The sequence below is a fragment of the Triturus cristatus genome, chromosome 8, assembly GCF_964204655.1.
Source record: "Triturus cristatus chromosome 8, aTriCri1.1, whole genome shotgun sequence".
NCBI lineage: Eukaryota > Metazoa > Chordata > Amphibia > Caudata > Salamandridae > Triturus > Triturus cristatus.
The window spans coordinates 15,437,373-15,452,415 of NC_140591.1; positions in this window are offsets into that span (position 1 = coordinate 15,437,373).

A 15,043-nucleotide genomic window follows, 5' to 3' on the forward strand; every position below is an offset into this window, starting at 1 on the left:
TGAAGATTCGACAGTAAGAGATAGAGGACTAAGCAACCTTTTACCTCTTGAGACCCAAATAACAGTTTGTCCAGATACACCTGTGTTCAACGAAGTAACAAGTGATCAAGTGGTTCCAGCAATTTCATCAAATACGGATGAAATTCTAACCATTGACAGAACTGCTTCTGGCTATTTCATGAACTTTGATACGTTTTCTGAGAATCCCAGAATCCGAGCCTGAAACAACGTCAGTACAATAATGTATGAATGACATTTTTTACTGTATCAATTAACAAACATTGTTACAAAAAGTTTCCTATAAAATATACATAAAACTTGCTCGCTACAGTAGCCATCATTGACTGCTACAAATTTGATGTACTACATCTGGTAAAACAAATCCTGGAAATGCAGATCATAGAGAAAAAATAACACTAAAACCCATGTATCAATTATGGAAAGAAAAGAGAATAAAAGGTACAAAGTGGGTACATCCAGATTTTTTTTTATTTTTTGTAAACAAGGGACTTGCCCCTGTGTACAAACTTCACAAAACAGGCAAAATCATATATAAAATTTCCAGATAGAGAGGCATTCTATGACCTATTTTGGAACAAAGATGCAGAATACATAAATCATGTCATATCATGCAAATCAGAGTCTAGGCATGCCCAAAGTGTCTTGAAGTTCTAAAGTGCAATGTGCGTTACTTAAACGTTCTTTAACTTTGTGTGCAAATTTGGCAAACCTAGCCAGTTCCATCGGTGTCTCCAGGCTAAACAAGAGTTTCATGGCATCCTTACAATTACGTGTTCCATATTTTAAAAACAATGGCCTCAGTAAATTGCGACATGCGTGTATCAAGCAATGGCATATGCAGACCAAATGAACCATAGATTCTTCATGCTGGTGACATAGTCTGCAGGTGGTGATCGCCTCTAGGGATTTCCAGCGCCTGTTGATATCTTTTATCGGCAATGCCATAAGCCTCACTGTTAACATTTGCTTTAGAATGATCTTGTTTAACGCAGCGTCGAGGTATGGTTGCCTTAGCCGATCTTCATAAGAGCTTGCAAGTATCCCAATGGTACTTTTGGAACGATTCAACTCCTTCATGTCTTCTTCCCTAGATAGTGCTCTAACTTGTTTTTTTAGTATAGATTTTAGTGTGCCAGGCTGATAGAGCAGATCCTGCAGTTTGATCACATCGAGCTGTAATGCAGTACAGGCAGTTTGCAGGCCTTTGCTCCAGTAATTGTTGGCTTTCTTAAAGATCATTTTCAGGGCTGACTTAATTGTGTTGGGAGGGGCCGCAGAAACCCCTCGGTAGTACCGCACGAACGTTGCCCAGTGCTCGTAGCTTTGTTTATTCAACCCAAATTGCAGTCGCACCAGGATATTTAGGGGCCGATTCACAGAACTAACTTAAGACAAAATCCTAAACTTACTACTTTTGGTATTCACAGAAGTTAGGATTTTGTCTTAAGTTTAATTTAAGACAAACTTAAGACAGACTTAAGACAAAATCCTAACTTAAGTCTGTCTTAAGTCTGTCTTAAGACAAAATCCTAACTTCTGTGAATACCAAAAGTAGTAAGTTTAGGATTTTGTCTTAAGTTAGTTCTGTGAATCGGGCCCTCTGTGTATGCGCAGGAATCTGGAAGATTTGCTTAAAGGCTCGGCAGTTGATATCTTCAAAGCTATTAACAAAAGCCGCAGGAAATGCTAGCTGGCAGTTGTAATTGAGGGGAGCAGCTTGGCCCTTATAACCTTTCTAATTGATTTTGTTGTTGGGCTATTTAGTTTAGAATTAAGCTTGCACAAGGGGAACGTCACTGCCTTGGCCTTTGTTTCAACTGAAGCAAGGTGAGCTGTTGACTTCCGATTACTCATCAGCCACACCCCAGGTAGTTGTATTTAGTAACTGTTGTTATCTTCAAGTTGCCCAAACTCCAATATTGTGTGAGTTTGTTGGCATACTTTCCAAATATAATTACCTTTGTTTTTCCTGCATTTGCTCTTAGGTCATTCCTGATGTTGTAAAGGTTTAGTGCGTCCAATAATCTTTGCATGCCTACTTTTGTGTGATTTAATAGCACCATATCATCTGCATACTGCATTAAAAATATTTAATTTGAGCCAATTTTCGGGGATAAAAGATTTGCATGAATAATAGTTTTAGCGAGGTCTTCCGTATATAAATTAAAAAGCAACGGTGCCAATACACAGCTTTGTTTTAAACCACCGTCTTTTGAGATCTATTTAGCTGAATTCATCGAAGTTTTCACCCGTACCCAGGTTCCAGTGAAAAGGCTAATTATTGCCTTTAAAAGAATCTCTGGTATCCCCCAACCTTGTAGTTTCTGCCACAGCAGACTCCGATTGACTCCGTCAAAGGCCGCGGAGTAGTCCACGAAACATGCAAAGAGAGGCAGCGACTTTTTCTGTGTAGTCTGTTCTATCATGAGGGCAAGGGCTAAAATATTATCCATTGTGGACGCTCCTGGCCTGAAGCCATTTTGGCAACTTGGTAGAATTTCATTTTCATCGGCCCAGGTCTGCAAGTCCTAAAGAAGAAGGCTAGCATATCCTTTCGCTTCAATGTCTAAAAGGGCTATCAGCCTGTAGTTCAAGGGGTCCCTGGTATGGCCCTTTTAATGAATAGGTTGTAATAAAGATCCTTTCCAAGTCTCTGGAATTGTTGAATTTGCCAGACAATGCGGATAGAGTGGCGTGAGTATGCTTCCCCAGAAATCGCGGTCTTCTTTAAACAGTTGTTCTGGTAATCCGTTAGGGCCTGGTGCCCCATTCTTTGTAATGTTTTTTAAGATTGTTGTCACGCGATTCCCTACGACAGGGGCTTCTGGAGGTACCTCCATATTTAATGGGTTCTTTACCGCCGCCGCCGGTCTTCTGTGGATACTAGTGAGGTTTCTGGCAGAGCGGTAGTGGTAAAGAGCTCTTGGTTGTGTGCTGATGTCAAATTTTGTGCGTCACAATATAATGTTGTTACATAAGTTATCCATATGTCACTAGCAACCACATTACACCTGTCTTGGTCATGCCCAGAAAGCTTGTTAATATATGACCAGAATTCAGCCTGTTTATTTGAATTTAGCAAGGAAAAAACATGTAGCCACTCCAAATCTTGTTGGTTTCTTTTATAGTCGCACACGTTCTTCCTATGAATTTTCTATGGTAGGAGTCGGTTTTGATATGCTTCGTTTTTTCCGTCTCGCTTATGGATCCGTGTGGCGACCTCTTGCTTTGCTCCACTTTTTCGCATCGTGGTTGAAATTGGCGACAAGACCTTTCTACAGAGATTGGAGAGTTCTATTTACATTTTAGAAGTTGGTATACTATGGTCGTTAATTTAGTCCAGTTCTCATTAATATTACCTGCCGTAAAATCTTTGGCAGTTCCGGGTCAATTACTTTTCCACCTTCTTAGGGCTGCTGTATCTATTTCGGTCCACTTTAGTCTCCTTGGCAAAGCATACATTTCTTCCCCATTGGTATTACCCACGTAGGTGATAATCGGAAGATGGGCCATGTGTAGGATGATAGTTATGGCAAGTGGGAGATGGTCACTGGTCGGGATAGAAAGCTTTTGAAATTCCATCACTTGCCCATAGAGGCGACCACACGTGGAAATATAATCAATTATTGATTTAGATAGCCCCTGTGTATCTTTCTTAGAGGCCGATTTAAGACCATAGCACTTTTGTGTTGATTTAAATCTGAGTATAGTTAAGAATTTTTTCATCAACGTTCCAGCCTTATCTGTGGGCCATGCTTCATCTGGTTTCATTCCAAGGTTTTTCGTATTAAAGTCTCCAGCCATTACAATCCCACAATTTGGTGGACTGCTCAGTAGTTCAAGGGTATCCACTAGCGCTTTCATGTCACTGGGTCTGGTGGCCTTATTACTATTGAAGTAAATATTCAGGAGAACGATCTTTATTGGGCGTCCGCTTAATTTCAATCCTTGCACTAGGGCTGCCTGAACCATGTCCGTGTTTAATAGAGGTTTTATTTTTATGTTGCTACTAATTTGTGTGTATATTGATAAGCCCCCCGACGGTCTTCCAAATATATTACGCTTTTTTGCAGGCTGTTGAAATTCCATGAAGCCTGGTATAGCCATTGGGACAAGCAGCCAAATTTCTTGCAGACATAACAGGTCCCCGGACTGCAAGAATTCAAATATTTCCTTATTATGTAGTGAGGTTTTTAGCCCGTACACATTCCATGTGATTACTTTCAGCAAGTTGGCTGGTTTATTGCTCAGGCAAACATTTCCTTGTGTGCTAGGAGCACATGCGCTATGTTTGAATGGACTTGGTCAAAAACTGTATTTTTATGCTGGAAAATGCTGGTGTGCGAGGGACGTAATTTGTCCCTTTTAAAATGGACTTTCGTGGGCACAGTGCTGAATTTGGATGAAATCCTCTTTTTAGCATGAATGGGTATTTCTCTTCTTCTGGAGTGTGAATATTAATCCCCCAGATTGCGAACCGATCTCTTTCTTTCATAATTTTTTGTACAATTGCGCCGTCGGTCCATTTTAATATCGTTGACTCTCTGGTTGTATTGTTGTCCAAGGGCCCGATTCACAGAACTAACTTAAGACAAAATCCTAAACTTACTACTTTTGGTATTCACAGAAGGCATTTAGTAGTAGTAAAGTTAGGATTTTGTCTTAAGTTTGACTTAAGACAGACTTAAGACAGTCTTAAGACAAACTTAAGAGAAACTTAGGACAGACTTAAGACAGACTTAAGACAGACTTAAGACAGACTTAAGACATACTTAAGACAGACTTAAGACAAAATCCTAACTTTACTACTACTAAATGCCTTCTGTGAACACCAAAAGTAGTAAGTTTAGAATTTTGTCTTAAGTTAGTTCTGTGAATCGGGCCCCAAGATTTTAAATTGTACTTGGAAGAGGTCTTCACTGGAGATGGTAGAGAGTTCTGGGATATGATGGAAACGCCAGTACAAAGACCTTTCAAAGAACAAGCAACAGACTTTGTTCATCTCCTGAATAAAAACGTATCTGGTTTCACCATGGATTGAACTATGGATTGTTTAGGAATATTCTTCTTTCTACTTTGGTTAGATCTGGTAATAACTCTGGGTATGCTGATAAATGGAAGATATATTCAAATGGACACAGCAAGTAAAAGAGTGAACTTACTTCTCCAGCCACACAAATCATCCCATCGCGAAGCAAGAGACTTGTCAGCAGTGAACATCACAGCGATTCCTATACCTGATGGTATAGTTTGGGACAAAACCGAAAATTACATTTATGGCCCGACTGAGCTTTTGAAGATTTCACATTTATTTAAAATTGCATTAAGTGACTTTATTACCTCCAGTAAATTTTCTGATGATTGGGACTTCGAGACTGTTAATAATATGATGTCTGATCTAGAGATGTCAACTGCATTCGCTAATAATGAATATTTACAAGGTTCATCAGACTTTGAACAACTGTATTGTTATAACCACTATGGTAATCATTTCTTGCATAAATCTGTAACACTTAGAAATGTATTATGTATAACCAATGGGAACATTGTCCTACGCCACCAAAGGATAGCTCGAAAACATTTGCAATGAAGTTTCCATATTTTTCATGGTTTAATATCTCGAATGCAGAGACACTTTACTTTAAGAATGTCAACAAGACAGGAATGAAAAATATGTTAACGAATACCAAACAGATTTATTCCACAGCCTTTACTGCCCAACTGTCTAGACAGGGTAATGACTTTTGGAAAGACACAATTGACAGAAAATCTGTCTGGGGTACAAAAGATTGGCAAGTGCAGGGGATAGAAGCTTTGTTTAGAGCCTGTATCATCCCTGAGCAAATTATGTTTTTGAACGACACTGTCCAACAAACGTCATGCCTTGGGTTAGCCAAGAAAAAAGACATGAACACTCCGTCTATACCTGCACCTACAAGTGAAAGCACTACACAGGGGAGGTCGCCATACATACTATTTTGAATAATAACAGATCAGATCCTGAATGGAAAAAATGGTTACTCTGGCCCTTAGACACAAACAACTGTCAAGATAGATTCCTGAACAAAACACAAGGTTTTACCTTTCATAGGCCACACCCACGTTATGTCACGTTAAGACAGCATCCGGGGGTAGTAACAACTTACAGTGTAGAGAAACTTTGCCTTGATTGGCTACAGAAAGCTACACTAGAGGATGTAAAACAACACTTAACTTTACTTCAAGGAGGCGCAGACCTTAGGGAATTCTTGCTAGGACCAAGAAAACCGCGTCAAAAACGTTTCATATATGCCGGTATCTACGCTGCTTATAATGAAGCATGGAAGGGCACCCAAGCAGAGACTGCAGAAGGAATACGAGAAATTGATCGTTTGAATTTAGAGAAATCTCTCTCTGTAGTAGACAATGGGTTAACGACTCTGTCGCCCAGGATATATTCTTTGGACAGCATTGTATCCTCTGTCATAGACATCATGGAACAAGACTTGGTCATGTTGCAACATGGTCAGTCTCAGCTACGCTCTATCATGCTATTAGGCTGGACGCTTCAAAACCTGCGTTCTGGCTATGTGCCTTGGCGTTTAATCAATACTACGTCACTGTTTTCAGGATTCAATCTCACTGATAGACAGATCAGACTGGCACAAAGGGGAGCAGACTATACGGTGCCGAGCATTGAAAAACTGGAGAAATTAGTCTTCTCAGTTCATCCTTCTGTGGTAAATATTTCATTACCGGTACTATTTTTTATGCGGTAAAGTCTAGTAAGAATAACTCAGTAAATATAAGAGGCAGAATCCGTGGTATTAGAGGTTCTAAAAAGGCTTTATTCCTCTACAAAGGAAATACAATTCGAATTGCAGGCTTCAAATTCCATCACCACGAAAGTTCAGGAAGGAAGGCAATACATTATTGACAGGTAATGGTATTTATATGGAAAGCATTATATTGAGACAGATGCAAGAGGCGTAACAGCTGATAATACAGATAAAATAGGCATACGTAACTAAAAAAGGCGTAAACATGGGTGTAACTAAAATACGTCATTAAACATGATGTCACAAATGGGTGGATCCATAAGAGAATCCTGCAATGTCAGCAGAAATACTTGGCAGAGATGCGCGCGCAGCCGCATGACGTGTGATTGACGTGCAACTAGAGGGTGAAGGGGACTTGACATTTAGCTCTACATGTGGAGACAGAAGTCTGAGGGGTCATGTCAACCTAATCCCAAATCATATCTAATATCTTATGTTTAAAGAACTGTATTATCCAAAAGGAAAGGTCTCTAGGACGGAATCTATTCTATACTGACTGTTAGTGCGTGTACAAGCGTCTAAGTGTCTACATGAGATGCGAGGGGGCAGGAATCTTCCATGGTAACAGGGGCTATGAATTACTTGCACGAGGACAGTGAGGCCTGGCCCTTTGCACGGTAGCTGGAGGAATGTTTACCTAAACTACTAGACAGGAATGCGTCAGATGAGGAGCGGAGTAGATAATCTTGAAGGTGAAATACAGTTTTTGGCAGGCAACAGGCTGGATCAGGCACCGTTAGCCGCGCAGGGAGTAGGACAAAGTTCATGGATACAGATGCAGGCTCGGGCTGGAGCTTCCAGAGGCAGAAAGCAGGAAAGGCTTGATGGCAGAATTCAGGGCCTACTCGCCTGAATCTGTAAAATGTGGAAAGTGAACCACATAAAGTCGGTGGCCTTTCATACTTAGGAATGGAATATCTGACCCATTCATGGTGGATCTGAAAGAGGACATGTTGACGGTGGACGCACATGTATTTGCGTCTTCAAAACTGGAACTGGAGGGAACATACATGTACTTATAGCATTCACATGGAGCCGTTGGGGTCTACGATAGGGGACATAACTGATCACAAAATTCATATTTCCTCACTTCTTACGCTCAATTACACATTTATAGATTTGTCTTGCATTCCTAATTAGTTCCTTATCACGAGGGACTACGTGCAAGGCCTTCTTAAGATGTTTCTGTGCTCTAGAGCCCTCCGCCTTAAAGCATCTTGTTTCCTGTGGTTCCCTTCTTCTCACGGATCTTGTCAAATTATTGGCCACATCTTTACAGATCGCTTCAAAGCACTGTATGACCACATCCGGGTTAGAATCATCAGATAAACATGTCATAACTTGACTTGGATTAGTTTTGACAATATCCTCCTGAAATTGTGGAGCATGTATTTTGTTCCATTTTAGTCTCACCCCCTGATTAAGGTTGTATTTTAGTGGGCATTCGACACCATTGCCCGCCTGTGCCGTTACATGGAAGGAAGCGATAAGGGGATTGTCACTAGCAGGATTTGGCTCGACTGAAAAACTGTCTACAAGAAAGGAAAGATTTCTGGATATCAACATATAGTCGATAATGCCTGCCCTGCCTCCTCCCAAGTATGTTGGGTACTGTTTGGGTGGGGTACAAACCAAGGTATCCATCAGACATAGATCATTCACAGCAATGATGGTATTTAATGCTGCACCCTGCGGAGTGTGCTTCAAATGGGACAACGGTTGGTTTTCGGTGTCTAGGACCCCACATACTTTATGCGAACTATACTGCCATAAATTGTAATTAAAATCACCAACCCAAATTATACACAAAGGAAAACATTTAACCGCAACCTTGTCAATTTCCTCTTTAAGAGTGTTAATAACCCCACGGTTGTTTTGATAAAAAATATTATAGCACCAGTTAATCAGTAGTATTGTAACGTCAATCAGATTAGAGCTCAAAATAATCTGGTACCAGGGGAATCAATTATATTCTCTGTCTTTATTGACCCATATTTAACAGAGGTCAAAGTCACCAATCCTCCCTTTGCCCTCCCTACAGAGGTATAGGTTTCTGAAGCTATGTTTGGTAACTCTCTTTCACAGTCGTGAAAGCGAAGGGCTGCGAGTCTCTGGCGTGTGGCCAAAGCAACTGCTTCTCCGTGAATGTTGCTTAACATGACGGAGGAAGCTGTTTTGAAATTCCCCATAGTTTTCATCCCTCGATCCGGAGCTGGTGCAGCTCCGGGCTCGCTTTGTACTTGCCTTACAACATCTGGAAGAGCTCCTAATGAGGGTGTACCACGCGTAATAGTGTAAATATACGCAAATGTACCTCCCCAGGATTTGCATTCTTCCACGGCTTGCACCGCCCAATGGGACGACACATAGTCAGAATTCTATGCTTGTCTTTGGGTGTTGTGTGAGGATAAATCGCTTCCAACTGATTGCCTGTATTGTAACCTGCTCCTGTGGTGCAGATCCTATGGAAACTGCTCTGCCTGTGAGACCCTGTAGTACATACTGTCTAAGTTGTCTGTACAGAGATACAGTTTGATTTGATAATACTATGACTTCCCCAACCTGTTACTGCTGTACATTAGGAACAGGTGTGTGCCCGGCCAGTACTGGCCAGGTGGCCCCTTCATTGCCGAATCCAGTCTGACGTTTTGATGTGTCTGTGGTAACTGACCACCAAACCATTGCCTCTGTCTTTGCGATGGTCAGCAACTCAAAGACGGAGGCATCCCTGGTAACGGGGTGCATTCATATGTGTGGGCAATGCACGCGCTGCATACGCCAGTGGCGTAACAAAGGTTCTCACAGCCCCCACAGTGTGGAAGGGGGGAGTTTCAGGGGGCCTCCCTCAGCACAGTAACCTGGCCTGAGAGCTCCTGAGTGCGTCTGGAGGGGGCCCTTTGTAGTAATCTATTCCTTTAAATAGATAGAACGCTTGAATAGAAGGTCTGAGTGCAGATAAATCTAATCCAGAACTCAGAGCGTTTTGGGAGGTAAGAGATGAGTTAAGTCTGGATGGTGAATTTGTCTGTCGAGGCGAAAGAATCATCCCTCCTCTAGGAATTAGAGAAAAAATCATCAAGAGAGGTCATGAAGGTCATCCTGGGGTATCAAGGACTAAAAAAAACATTAAGGCATTATACTGGTGGCCTAAAATGGATTTAGATATTGAGAGACAGGTCCGGAATTGTGTAAATTGTGAGGGGGCGGACAAGAGTCAGAAAACACTCAACCCCCCGATGTCTTCCTTAGGGTGTCCAAAATTACCTTGGGAAAATGTAGCCTTGAACATTATGGGTCCTATAATCTGGCAGGACGGATTATGCAAGTATATATTGGTCTTAGTGGATTTGTTCTCCAGATGGATTGAAGTCAAAGTGGTGGAATGCATTAGTATTAATATTGTAATTAAATTTCTTGATGAATGTTTTATTAGAGAGGGATTACCTGCAACAATTTTAACCGATAACGGCGTACAATTTAAGTCAGAAACAATGAAAAAGTTTATGTGCGCCACTGGCATAGAACAAAAATTCACTGCATTGTATCATCCCGGAGGAAATTCAGTGGTAGAAAGGGCAAACGGAGTCATTAAAGGTGCTTTACAAATGGCCAACAAAGGAAGGAAAAATTGGGATTTAGAACTGGATAAATTAATATGGTCGTACAGAATCACTAAACATGACACATGTGGTGAAAGCCCATTTGGGTTTATGAGAGGAAGATTTCCCTATTGCAATATTAACCCGTTATGGATGGGTAGGAGTAAAAAATATGTGTGGGAATGCGATAAAGTCAGAGATTGCATTGTGAAATCTCAAGAAAAGAACAAAATGTATTTTGACGCTAAACATGGTGCAAAACATGTATACTTACAGGTTGGACAATTAGTCAGGATAAAGAAAGGAAAGAATGTGGGAAAACTCCAATCTCATTTTTCTGCACCCAGGAAGACCGCTAAAGTAATGAGGAATACAATTATGCCAGATGATGGCACTGTTCATCATATGAACAGGGTTGCAATTGCACGACGTCAACATCATGATAATGATAATGACATTGAAGAAAGGGGGAGTGGTGGTGATTTTTGGTGGTGAAGTCCGGAAGGGAGTTCGGATTTAAGTACCATTCCTGTGGCCTCACCTGAGACAGTCACACAGAGTGACACCATTTACACCCCTAGCAGCCTCATTAGCACGGAAATGTTGAACGAACATGGTGAAGTGTGTGAACACCAAGGGGGACATATGAACCATGAATCAGTTCAAGGCAATTCGCTTACCAACTCTCCTGGTGCTCGCCAACCCGAACAAACCAGGGGCATGGATGGTAATCCGGTAATCACTAGGTCGGGTAGAAGAGTCATAAAACCCAAAGTTTTAAGGGAATATGTGTGCAATTATACTGATTGATATCAACTTATGGATTCAATTGTACAAATTAGGTTTTGTATGAAGTTATGTTATATGAAATTTTAGTATTATTTGCTTATAGTTGTATTGTTATATTAAGAAAGAGGATGTGTAGTAATCTATTCCTTTAAATAGATAGAACGTTTGAATAGAAGGTCTTCGTGACATCAAATGGAATAGGTATATAAGATAGAATGCAGAATGTAGTGAGGCAGAAAGAAGAAGCGCGCCCTTGTATTTTTACTTATGTGCATCTACAATAAACCTTTGTGAAACAACTTAACCGTGCCAAGTATTTCACTACACCCTTCCATGCACGTTGCAGGGGGCCCCCACATCCACTTTTGTTGCGCCACTGACAGCAACAGGGTGTTTCGCACATAAACACCAAACGCCACCTGCACAATGTAGGCCATCTCAATACTCAGAAGTTTCTTTAACCTACAAGGAACGTCGATCCAACTGGGATCAGCAAATAAGAATAAAAAACGGTGCGGGGGACATGTCTTGATGAGGACGGAGACCTGCCAGAGCCCCCACTTTGTTCAGTCAACAGCCGGACCTGATGGCTCAGCGGTCTAATGCACATACTATAGCGAGTCATCACGATCACACCTTTTATTCCTAATGGATCAGCTCTGCCTTTCATCCTCTTGGTTTTGATAAAATAAGTACCACTGAATTTGGTACCAAGAACTGCTGGGTGAAGGTGCTTAACAAAGACACGTCTAGCTGTCAGGTCCGGGTGTAATACTATCAGAACCTGGTGCTGGGCGCATGCCCACACCGGCCAGGAATGCCCTGGTGGCGTTTCAGAAGGATGGACAGATATGCAAATAATAGGGGCTAAATTCACTGTACGCAATTTGGCCTCGCACATATTAATTGAAGGTGTTTTATGTACTGGATTAGATGTCCCTATCGGATGAGACAGCGAGCCCAGCTGGCAGCCCAGCCCCGCCAGACGGCTGTGTGGAGAGGAGTCCCCCCTTGACACATCAAGGGCCTGTCCAGTCCAACCCCAGACTCGGAAGGACATTGTGAGTTAAATATGACGTCAGTAGGGCGGGGCTGGTGTGCACAAGAGGAGGGGTGGGGCTTTAGAGAGCCTGACAGGTCCACCAAGTGTCCTACAGGAATAGCCCCGCCCCCTGTGAGAGTCACATGTATGTACCAAGTATCATAGGCATTTCACTCCCATCTAGCAGAACATACAGGCACTGGACTCCTCTGTAACATATATAGGCTCCGCGGTCTCATGTTGCACAAAACATATGGACCGTGAAATGTAGATACCGTGCTCCTATATACCATGAAATGTAGATACCGTGCACCAATATACCAGGAAATGTAAATACCGTGCTCCTATATACCTTGAAATGTAGACACTGTGCTCCTATATACCTTGAAATGTAGATACCCTGCTCCTATATACCATGAAATGTAGATACCGTGCTCCTATGTACCTTCAAATGTAGATACCGTGCTCCAATATACCATGAAATGTAAATACCGTGCTCCTATATACCTTGAAATGTAGATACCGTGCTCCTATATACCATGAAATGTAGATACCGTGCTCCTATATACCTTGAAATGTAGATACCATGCTCCTATATACCTTGAAATGTAGATACCGTGCTCCTATATACCATGAAATGTAGATACCGTGCTCCTATATACCATGAAATGTAGATACCGTGCTCCTATATGCCATTAAATGTTGACACCATGCTCCTATATGCCATGAAATGTAGATACCATGCTTCTATATCCCTTGAAATGTAGCTACTGTGCTCCTGTATACGATGAAATTTAGATACCGCACTCCTTTATAGCTCCTATATACCATGAAATGCAGATACCGTTCTCCTATATACCATGAAATGTAGATACTGTGCTCTTATATAACATGAAATGTAGAGACTGTGCTCCTATATACCATGAAATGTAGATACCGTGCTCCTATATACCTTGAAATGTAGATACCATGCTCCTATATACCTTGAAATGTAGATACCGTGCTCCTATATACCATGAAATGTAGATACCGTGCTCCTATATACCATGAAATGTAGATACCGTGCTCCTATATGCCATTAAATGTTGACACCATGCTCCTATATGCCATGAAATGTAGATACCATGCTTCTATATCCCTTGAAATGTAGCTACTGTGCTCCTGTATACGATGACATTTAGATACCGCACTCCTTTATAGCTCCTATATACCATGAAATGCAGATACCGTTCTCCTATATACCATGAAATGTAGATACAGTGCTCCAATATAACATGAAATGTAGAGACTGTGCTCCTGTATATCAGGAAATGCAGATACCGTGCTCCTATATACCATGAAATATAGATACTGTGCTCTTATATACCATGAAATGTAGATACCGTGCTCCTATATACCTTCAAATGTAGATACCGTGCTCCTATATACCTTGAAATGTAGATACCGTGCTCCTATATACCATGAAATGTAGATACCGTGCTCCTATATACCATGAAATGTAGATACCGTGCTCCTATATACCATGAAATGTAGATACCGTGCTCCTATATACCATGAAATGTAGATACCGTGCTCCTATATCCCTTGAAATGTGGATACCGTGCTCCTATATACCATGAAATGTAGATACCATGCTCCTATATGCCATTAAATGTTGACACCATGCTCCTATATGCCATGAAATGTAGATACCATGCTTCTATATCCCTTGAAATGTAGCTACTGTGCTCCTGTATACGATGAAATTTAGATACCGCACTCCTTTATAGCTCCTATATACCATGAAATGCAGATACCGTTCTCCTATATACCATGAAATGTAGATACTGTGCTCTTATATAACATGAAATGTAGAGACTGTGCTCTTATATACCATGAAATGTAGATACCGTGCTCCTATATACCATGAAATATAGATACTGTGCTCTTATATACCATGAAATGTAGATACCGTGCTCCTATATACCTTGAAATGTAGATACAGTGCTCCAATATAACATGAAATGTAGAGACTGTGCTCCTGTATATCAGGAAATGCAGATACCGTGCTCCTATATACCATGAAATATAGATACTGTGCTCTTATATACCATGAAATGTAGATACCGTGCTCCTATATACCTTGAAATGTAGATACCGTGCTCCTATATACCATGAAATGTAGATACCGTGCTCCTATATACCATGAAATGTAGATACCGTGCTCCTATATACCATGAAATGTAGATACCGTGCTCCTATATACCATGAAATGTAGATACCGTGCTCCTATATCCCTTGAAATGTGGATACCGTGCTCCTATATACCATGAAATGTAGATACCATGCTCCTATATGCCATTAAATGTTGACACCATGCTCCTATATGCCATGAAATGTAGATACCATGCTTCTATATCCCTTGAAATGTAGCTACTGTGCTCCTGTATACGATGAAATTTAGATACCGCACTCCTTTATAGCTCCTATATACCATGAAATGCAGATTCCGTTCTCCTATATACCATGAAATGTAGATACAGTGCTCCAATATAACATGAAATGTAGAGACTGTGCTCCTGTATATCAGGAAATGCAGATACCGTGCTCCTATATACCATGAAATATAGATACTGTGCTCTTATATACCATGAAATGTAGATACCGTGCTCCTATATACCTTGAAATGTAGATACCGTGCTCCTATATACCTTGAAATGTAGATACCGTGCTCCTATATACCATGAAATGTAGATACCGTGCTCCTATATACCATGAAATGTAGATACCGTGCT